The sequence below is a fragment of the Phyllostomus hastatus genome, unplaced genomic scaffold (assembly GCF_019186645.2).
Source record: "Phyllostomus hastatus isolate PE091 unplaced genomic scaffold, TTU_PhHast_1.1 phas_contig_399, whole genome shotgun sequence".
Taxonomy (NCBI): domain Eukaryota; kingdom Metazoa; phylum Chordata; class Mammalia; order Chiroptera; family Phyllostomidae; genus Phyllostomus; species Phyllostomus hastatus.
The window spans coordinates 289,854-299,533 of record NW_025333871.1 but is presented as its reverse complement, the minus strand read 5'-3'; the positions used below and the strand labels follow the sequence as shown (position 1 = coordinate 299,533).

The 9,680-nt window shown below is 47.2% G+C and overlaps 1 protein-coding gene across 7 annotated transcripts in view; it reads left to right on the top strand.

The window, feature by feature from the left end:
- The first annotated feature begins 2,054 nt into the window (after nt 1-2,054).
- The window catches only part of PPFIBP2 (PPFIA binding protein 2), a 129,347-nt gene continuing 121,721 nt past the window's right edge, over nt 2,055-9,680 (top strand). For 2 of the 7 annotated variants that reach the window (XM_045842474.1, XM_045842472.1), the window contains exon 1: nt 2,057-2,338. The gene's annotated coding sequence lies outside the window, so the exon portion shown is untranslated. Of the gene's footprint in view, nt 2,457-9,680 lie in introns of all 7 variants that reach the window. The other 5 variants (XM_045842475.1, XM_045842473.1, XM_045842468.1 and 2 more) reach the window with 4 other exon arrangements.

Here is a 9,680-nt window from a genome sequence, read left to right as displayed (position 1 = left end):
CAATACAGCAAGCCAAATCCACTGTGGAATGAAGCAGCTATGAATAAACATGATGGTATTATCCTCTCCAAGGGTTTGGGGACATTACCTACCCTATAGGTAAAAGAAGATTACCTATTTCACAGGGATAAGGAATGTGAGCTGCCTCACAGAGGAGGGTAGAGCATAGTTATTAGCGAGTGGAGTCATGTGCGAGTCCCAGGCACATAGTTGCTTTGGAGGCACAGAGAAGTTGACTTTCATTTGTGATATGCTTTGAATTAATAGTTTTTCAGGGTGTACTTTTCACTAACAATGCACTCTGGCACCTTAAAGTCCTGCAGCTAGAATCACTGTTTTAGGTCAAGACATTTTTCTCCAGGAAGCCCCTGTTAATGTGCCATTTTTGTATACTTTTTGGAGCTTCCTCCAGGTGAATTACCTTTCAGCTCTGGGGTTTTTGTTGGATTTTACTCTGGATTGAAGTCCGTATGACCTATACTGATGGTCCTTAAACTTTACTGCACATAAGAATCACCTGAGGAGCTTTTTAAAATCCTAATGACAGGCCATAAGCCCAGACCATCAAATCAGAACCTCTGGAGGTGGGACCCAGACGCATTTTTAAGTCCCCTCCTCCAAAGTGGTTTTAAAGTGCAAATAAGCTGAAGAGCCAGTGACTTAAAAAGTGATTGTAAAAAATTAATTGCATCATTCTGAGAATGGATCAGCATTTTCTGGGGTCCAGCGTCTGGGCAGTGGGTCCACTGGAGCAGTGACGTGGGATTTGGGAATACCCAAGAATTCATGTGAACTGTGGCTGCCTCATCTACAAAAGCCTCTGCTGCTATTTTAAGGAAGTGAAAGAGAACTGAAGGGTGTCCTGTTGTAACACAACTCTTGTGGGCCCCAGCCTTCCTCAGCTGGCTTTGCCCTTAGTCTGCTTCTGGCCAGGTTCCCACAGTGACCAGAGTCTCATATTTGCCAGGGTGGCTTAAGTTCTGTTCACATGTAAAAGACTTCTGAGTACACTGGTAATTTCAGACCACCAGGGTAATTTGGGAAAAAAAGGATGTGTCTTGTGGAGTTTGTCAACACTTCAGCCTGAAGAAACGTAGAGAAAAAAACTGAGGCCAGGGCTGTAATGACTCCTGCCAGAGCTGGGGACTAGGCCAGAGTCCCCGATGTGGATGCCATCTGAGGCCCACAGGGATTTTAATCAGCTGAAATGAGCAACTAGTCCTTGGAGGTCTAGGTGGGGCAACGACTAGCAGTACAACCAAAGGGGATTCGGGCCACACACTGGCGGAAGGCATTGGACTAGGTCTTCAGGGCCCAGTCCTGCCCAGATTCTAGAATCCATTCCTCTGGTTGGACCGGTAAAGCTTTTCTTGGGCCTCTGTACTCCAGCCTTGGTACCGCGCACAGGGAAGTGCTTCTGGTGCTCAGCTGTTCATAAGATTGGGGACCAGTGCCTTCAGTTGGCGCTGACCACTAGAGGGACCTCCACCCCAGCTAGAGGGGTTCAAGCGGGCGGACCCTAAGTTGCCTCAGAGCCTTCCATATTGAGGGGCGAGGATAGGGCGGTGGGGGTGGGGTGGGAAGTCAGAGACGAGGAACGAGCCTTCCCGTTGCCAACCTCAATTTGGACAGAATTGCACGGGTCCGGGAGTCCAGATATCCAAAGGGTTGCTGCGCTGAGTGTGCCTCTAATTGGTGTTTTTATGGCTTCTCTCTTTCTGCACTTCGCGACTCAAATTTTCTATTTCCCTGTTTTCATTCCTTTCCGCCGATAAATGGTACTGAAGAGCCGGCGAAGCCCAGGGGACTGAGAGCGGGAACTGCTCCACTGACTCCCCGGGGCGAAAAGGGCGAGGGATAGGGAGGTGACAGGAGCCGAGGCCGGCTCCAGGGGGCGTGGCTTTAGGAGGGGGCGGGGCTTGGAAACCTGGAGTGCGGTCTAGAGGGCGGGGTCTGGGCCAGCCGGACAAGGGCTAACGCAGGTTCGAAGGGGCGGGGTTGACCAGGTCGGTCCCTGAGGAACCGGAACCTGGGGCGGACCGGTCCCTGCGGTTCACAAGGGTGTCGGAGGGGTCCGGGAGCGACAGGGGGCGGTCCCAGGGGAAGGAAGGCGGGGGAAGCGGGTGCTCCGGGACGAGCCTCCCGTGGGTCCCCGCCCCCGTCACGTGGGCTCCAGACCCGGCGGCCGCCGCCGGTCAGTCCGCGCGTAGGTCGGTCGGTCAGTTGGTCGGTGGGTCAGTGGCCTGCAGTTCGGCTCTCAACTCTCATGTTCGGAAGTGGGAGGGACCCGGGAGCGGTCCGCACACCTGAGCCGCCCGGAGAGGAACGCTTCACGCAGGTCAGTGGGCTCTCCCAAGGCTCCCAGGCCCGCTGCGCTGTCCGGTCTGGGAGCGCCCGTAGGGGCACTGCCTGGATACGGAGAGCCCCCAGATCCTAGAACCACCGCGGGAGGAGAGGTCAGTGACAGTATAGGTCCCAGAGCCTGTCCCGGGCACGAGGGCGGGGACCCACTTCTCTTTCTCTGCCCAGAAGACTATGTGGAGGGTATAATTCCTATAGATTTGTTCCGAATCTCTTGGGATCCACGGACAGTCTGCGCTCCTACAGGTGCTAGGATGCCCCGGAGATGCTCTGGGTGGTTGGTCACTTAAATTCTGTGTGGTATGTCAGAGCTCTGCTCTGTCCCCTGGAGCAGCAGCGTAATCTAGAGAGCTCAAGGTGGTTAGGAATTTTATGGTCTGTTTGCCCAAGCAAATCCGTGTTTGACGGAGCATGTATCCAGATGCAAAGCCTTGGCTGAGACTAACTCTATACTGTAGTTGCAAAAATGCAACATGCCTTTGAAAGTCTCAAGCCATGCCCCCCAGTAAACTGTAAGAAGGGGTGGCCCTATTTGAAAGTGGGCTCCTCCTCTCTCCCCTGACATCCTGACTCTAGACTCTACAATTTGTCCGCAGATAAAAATAAAATTATGTATCTAAAGATCAGAACTTTCAAAGTTTGGGTAGGATTAAAACAGGCATTCTAGTCGGTGTTTAATCCTTAAAAAACAAAAAAAAAATCCAGAGCATTATATTTTTACATTTTCAGCCGCTGGATGTTTGGTATAGATTGGTCTCCATTTCCAATTTTGAATTGCTTCTATCTTTCTCTTCTTCTCCTTCCTCTCCCAGTTCCTTAATTGTATTAACAAATCTGAAGTGTGTCCCAGTTTTATGTTGCATTTTGTGAATTTAAATGACCAACTCCAGAAAGCTAGTTGGCGGTAAACATAATTAATTCATCTTCACCACGTTCAGCCTTTGGTTATTATTTGTATATGGAAAACACGTAATGTTATTTGATTTAGAGACTGTGTTTCTCTTTGGGGCTTAAGAGAGGCAACCCATTTGTATTTTGCTTGTATTCATGTTTAAATGACTTTGAAGTGGGCAATGATTTAACACAATTATTATGACTGAGATGTGATGATGTGCCAGTTATGGTTTATTGCTCCTGGGGAGACACACAGCATCGTGGTCTCTTCTTTACTGGGGTAGCTATCCCAGGTTCCATGAAGGAGGTATGAACAGAGTTGTGGGAATTCCCATCTTTCACCTGAGCAGGGAAAATCTGGGGTAATTTCAGGAAGGGGGTGCCATGCCCTGAGAAGTGACAAGTTGCCCAGGTGGGCCCCTATGGCTAGAGGTAAACAATAAAATTGACAAGGATGAAAAACATGGTCCCAGCAGGAGATGAAGTTCAGGTGCAGAGTCTGGACATTGTCTGAAAGCATAGAAGCCAATAACAGGTTTTAGACAGGGGAAGGATGGATGTTTCTGAGAGCTTAAAGTCAAGGCCCTTCACCCTACACCCTCCCACCTTCCCAAGCCCTGCTGTGATGTGGAGAAAATCCAGTAAATATTTGGCATGAATGGTCAGACAATACTTACAAGCAGTGCTTCTCAACTTGAACAAGCTTAAGAATCACCTGGGGATCTTGTTCAAATGCAGATTCTGATCACTGGGTCAGGGGTGCGACCTGACAGTCTGCATTTCTAACCTGTTCCTGGGTTGTGTGATTCCTTCACTATCTGTAACAAAGATTTAGAGCAGTAGTTTGTAAACCTGGTATGCCTCAGAATTGCCTGAGGGGCTTTTAAACTATTCAGACTAAGTAGGTTTGGGATGTTTTAAACCAAGTTTTCCCCAGGTGATTTGATGAGGGTTGAGTGGGAAGGCTGCCATGGCAGTGCCGAGGGAAGCAGTGACCAGAGGGCAAAGACACTGGGGGTGGAGAGCCCAGATAGGAGGCTGGAAAGTCACTCAGGACAGAAGTGATGAGGCCTTATATTCAGTCTGAGAGAGCAGGCCATTGAGACAGGAGAGACTCCAGAGAGAGAGATTTTTTCTTTTTTTTAAATTTTAATCATTGTTCAAGTACAGTTTTCTCCCTTTTACTCCCATTCCAGCCCACCCACCGAAACCTCCCCACCTCCCTTCCATTTCCACCCTCCCCCTAGTTTTTGTCCATGTGTCCTTTAAATTTGTTCCTGTAAACCCTACCCATTCTGAGAGATTCTATAGGACAGGGGTCAAGGAAGTGGGCCATGTCGGTCTCTTGACTGGCCACAGGTTAAGTAGGAGGGAAGAATGATTCTGAGAGAATCCAGCTTTGGAGGAGGAATGGCACGCACTTAGGACTATAACAATTTGGGGTAAGATTTAAAGTTATGTTTTACCTGGCCATCAGAAATTTGTTTGCCATGAACAAATCTGTTACTGACATTCCTCTGCTTAAAATCCTCTGGTGGATTCTCTGTTGGGAAACATGAGAAGGGAGAGCTAATATGAACACACTTATGAGGCATTTAAGCATTTATTAAGTTCCCAGTCTGCACCCCCATTCAAGAGGTTACACTCAGAAAAAAATAAAAAAGATGTCACGCATGGTGTAGGCACAACTAGGCTAACACTTCGGCAGTTTTGTGCTGTCCTGACTTAGTATTTTTCCTGCTTCCTCCTTCCTCAGAGCAGTTCCACTTTATTCCTTGGCCTCATCCTTGGGTTTCAACACTGGATGGCACCTGTGTGTCAGCTTTCACAGAATACACAGGTCAACTCAGAAGGGTGGGCTGTATCCTTCATAGATTCTGAAGGCCAGGTCCTATTCAACCTTGTGGCTCTTCAGGAGGTCCATTCTTATCTCTCACACACCAGGTAAATAATCTGGGAGGTGCTATCCTAGAGTATCTCTTTGGTTTTAGACCCAGATTGCACCAAGGACTTTCAAGTTCCAGAGAACTGCTAATTCTTAGGAAATTTATATGTTTAGTGCTTCTAGGTAAGTCCTAACTTGGTGCTCCTTGGTGATTCTTACTTCCATTTCCTCTTGTCACATACATAGTTATGCACACTGACAACTGAGCATTCACTGTGTGCAATGCTTTTAATCACCATGTGCCCTGTTGTGTAGTAATCTTCACCTGTAGATGGAAAGGCTAGACACACATGGGTTAGGATTGCCTCTCTGAAAGGATAAAGTATAACATCCTGGTACGGCATTCAGGGCTCTGTGGAGGCTGGCAATAATTTAGCTCACCAGCTGCATCTCCACTGTTCCCCAAACTGAGTACCTCACCAATTTCTGTCCTTTGTGCGTCTCTGTCTTTGCATACACCATTTCCTCTTCCTGAAGGCCCTTTGTTCTCTGCTCTTTGAGATGAATGCACTCCTATTAATCCTTCAGGATGCAGATCAAACTCTTAAAACACCTCTCCTTTCCCCAATGCCAAGTCATGTTTACTCTACTCTCTAATACTACATATGTACAGGATCAAATACAGATCTCTGTTGTGGTGCTTAGGCACTTTATTTGCATATCTCTGTCTATAAGCCCTGCAAATTCTGAGCTGCTCTAGGGCTGCATCAGCCCTTGTGTGCAGCCTACTCATGGCAGATATTCAGGAAGAGTTTGTGGCAGACAGGAGCCTTGAGCTAGCTGGTTTTGCAATGTTTGCTCAGTAAAGGGGGAAAGAGGCAGGTTATTTTGTGGAGGAGATGAGGGAAGGGACAAGAACAGAACCTGAAAAACTAGGACAAGCCCAATGAAGAGTGGCCCACATGGCTAGAATCATGGAGTGATGTGGGGAGGGGACACCAGGAGAGGTGAGACTGTAGTCTTAGGCAGGGAAGAGATCACAGAAGGCCTTAGAAGTTGAAGCTGGAGAATTTAAATTTTATTCTGATGACATCAAATGTCTTTGAGTATGGAAAAGACATGGTGAAAGCTGTGCTTTGTGAAGGATTCAGGGCTGGGAAGGGCAGATTGGAGGGGGAGAGGAACTCCTCGTGAGCATGCACTGTTGGACTAACCCACTGGAGTGGATTAGGACCTAAATCAAGGCAATGGCAGTAGGGATGGAGTGGAGGAAATAGAAGTGAGTGAGCTTGCCAAGAAATCCTGCAGGATTTGGTGACTGACTCGATTTGAGGGAGGGAGAAAAGAGTCAAATTGGACACTGACATTTTGTGCTAGTTTGCTGGGAAAAGAATGAGGCAATTGTTAGCAGCATGAGAGCATGGAGGGGCATGGAGCAGAGAAGGCAAATGAAGGTGGTTGATTCCCTTTGGAATCAGGGGAGCCATGGGTAGTTTCTTGTATGCCCCTTATATCCTTACACAGGAGAATGGTAAAGTCCAAATGAAGGCTCAGTCACTGGTGGCAGAATCCAGGCCTCCTGGTCGTCTGCCCTGGGCCTCTATCCTGTGCCTCTGGAGCACAGTGGGTTTGGCCAGAGGGGAGTTGCCAGAAGGTCCAGCTGGAGATTCCATTTAGGCAATAAAAAATGGGAAAGAGATCAGATTTGGGGTAAATTCAGCCTGTAGGGCAGCTAAGGCTGGAGCCTTATAGATCAAGAACTCAGAGGGGAAGTGTCTGCCGGCAGCCAATGTCAGCGAGGGTGTGAAGGCTCATAAGTCCTCCTTTCTGTCCTGTTGCCTGGTTTGTGGGCTTATAGGAAGTGGGGAGATCCTTTATGGAATCGGCACTCATACTTGCTAGTGCTTGGTGTGGGTACATGTGTAATAAATGGTTTTTCTGGGACTGCAATCACCAATCTGTAGTTCTTTGGAAAGATGTATTCCAAGATCCAAGCACCTTGTCTTTTTCTAGAAAAACTTGAGGGACACATCCAGCCAGTCATGAGAAGTTGCCTATGTAGTGTTGGAGTGGGGGTGATGGAGGAGGCACCCCTCTGGAGAAGGCAACCAACCCTAAGTGGGTGTAGGGCCAGTATCAGGGATCCAGATGGTTGGGGGAGGGCCAAAGCTGTCAGATGAGCGGGAGGACTTTATCTAGAATCTTTACCATGGCCAAGAGACTTAGTGACTTGAGACTGGATTTCCTCCCCTCCTTACCCCTCCCTTCCACACCTCTCAGCTCAGTCTCCAGCCTCTTAGGATGAGCCCTGCCTTTGCCATGGCACAGTGTTCACCCCGGTTTGATAAGGCCAAGCTGGGTTAATGCATGTAAAACATTTAGATCATTGCTGGGCATGTGGTAATTGCCAAATAAAAACAAAGACGCAGGGAATGCTGGGATTTGACTCTGAGGGAAAGCTTGTCAAGCCTCTTGGCTCTTTTCAGCTACGTAACTGGGTCTGGCAAGTTACTACTGTATATTGTTTTGAGTTTTTCTGTTTGTGCTTTTTTTTTTTTTAAACTGATACCAGAATGTATGCACAAGCTTGCTTACCCATACTAAAGACTTGAGATTTGGGTTGTTTACGTCTCAGGGAGGACTTATGCAGAAGTGAGTAGGTGGAGTGCCTGCTACTAACAAATCTTTAGGAAGAGATTTTCACCCAGGTGTAGATCGCATCCTGGCCTCTCCCTGGGCCTACAGCTGTTGCTGTGTTCCCAGGTGGCTCTGATTTGGGTACACAGGCATACCTCATTTTATTGAGCTTTGCTTTATTGTGCTTCACAGATGTTATGTTTTTGAAGGTAGACCTTTGGCTAACAAAAAGGTTACAACTAGCTTTATTGCAATACTCACTTGATTGCAGTGGCCTGGAACCAAACGAGCCTGTATCTGTCTCCTCCTTGAGTACAGGCATAGTGAAGGAGGTGATCCAAATCTCAGGGTTTTTGTGCCTGCTTAGAGATTGCCAGTGCTTGCTGGACCCTGGGAGTGTGTTGTAGTAGCATAGTCAGAACTCCTGCCCTGACTCCTAGGTAAAGTGTAAATCTATAGTGACTTAGGAGCATGGTGGAATGCATCAGTCAGATGTAGCTGGGCCTCTCATCTGGGCAGGGACTACTCTGGCCTGGAGAACCACTCCTGTGACTGTACTGGGGTGTCCTGAGAAGTCTCAGCAAACTTCTCCCACCTGCTTCTGACAGAAAGGCCCAGAGAGCCCTACCAGAAGGAACTCCTTGGGTTGACAACCTGTGTGTGTGTGTGTGTGTTTGTGTGTGTGTGCGCACGCACATGAGAGAGAGAGAGAGAGAGAGAGAGAGAGAAGAAAGACAGAGTTATGTAGGAGCTAAAACATCTATTTTAGGGGTTAAGCCACTGGCTATCTGGTAAGACCAAACCTGGGCTACCTTTGTTCCTTGCATGCATATGTGGCAACTTCTTTCTGTTCAGGGGCCAATTTCCTTCTCCCAACACAAGACCTAGTTTCCCCTGAATCAAAGAGGTTTTCTCATGGATAGTTAACTCCATGATGGGCTGACCGCTTTATGGAGACAACAGAGGTGTAGACAGGTCCCTCAGAAAGCTGCCTCCAGAGGGAAGGCTAGAGTGGAACTTGGGCTTTGGCAGATTTTACAAGGGGCTTGCCTCATGAGGTAGCGTTATTCCTATTAATAGGGAAACTCTAGAGTTAGAGATTTTAACTGTAGTTATAGTTGATAAGCTTAAGTGATTAATGCTTGTGGAAAGCTGTTATTCCTAGAATGGAATGCATGACTTATATGACTCCAGGAGGTCTGCAAACAATGAAAATAGTATCTGAACCATTGTGTTCCAGGGAGGAGGCAGATAAAAAATTGTTTATTAGCAGATTACAACTCTTATCTGATTAACCTTTTCCCCAGACCTTTTACTTACCTTTTTTGTCTCCTTATAAAAAGATTGGCTTGAAATGAGATGTTAAGATGATTTATTAGGGTATATAACCCTCTGTCTTCTCACATCACTGGCATCTGAATGAAGCACCCATAAAGATTCAATCCTTATCTCTACTTATTGGTTTTGGTAGTGACAGGTAACAGGAATGCCAACTTTTCCTGTTTTACCATTTTATGGGAGGGAAACAGGTATTAGAGAAGTAAAGTGATTTTTTTTAAGGTCCCAGAATATTAGACTTAATTTATTGTCCAATCAGGGACTCTTCTGAGAGTGAAAGGAGATGAACATATGCTGAATTGGATGGGACCCTGGGATGACAGGAATGTCCCAGGCACACTGGCATGTGTGGTATCAAACTCCAAATTCAATAAGGAACCAGGACGTGTAAGGGGAGGAGGGACTGGGGAGAATGAATTGCAACAGAGAGAGGGGAGAAATTAGAATTTGAATTTGGGTGGGAAAGGTAGATGCTTCTAATTCAACAGTTTGCTAAAGCAAAGGAATAGTTCTTGGCTCTTACACCTGACTTGACTAGATGTCATGAAAAATTGTATTATATAAG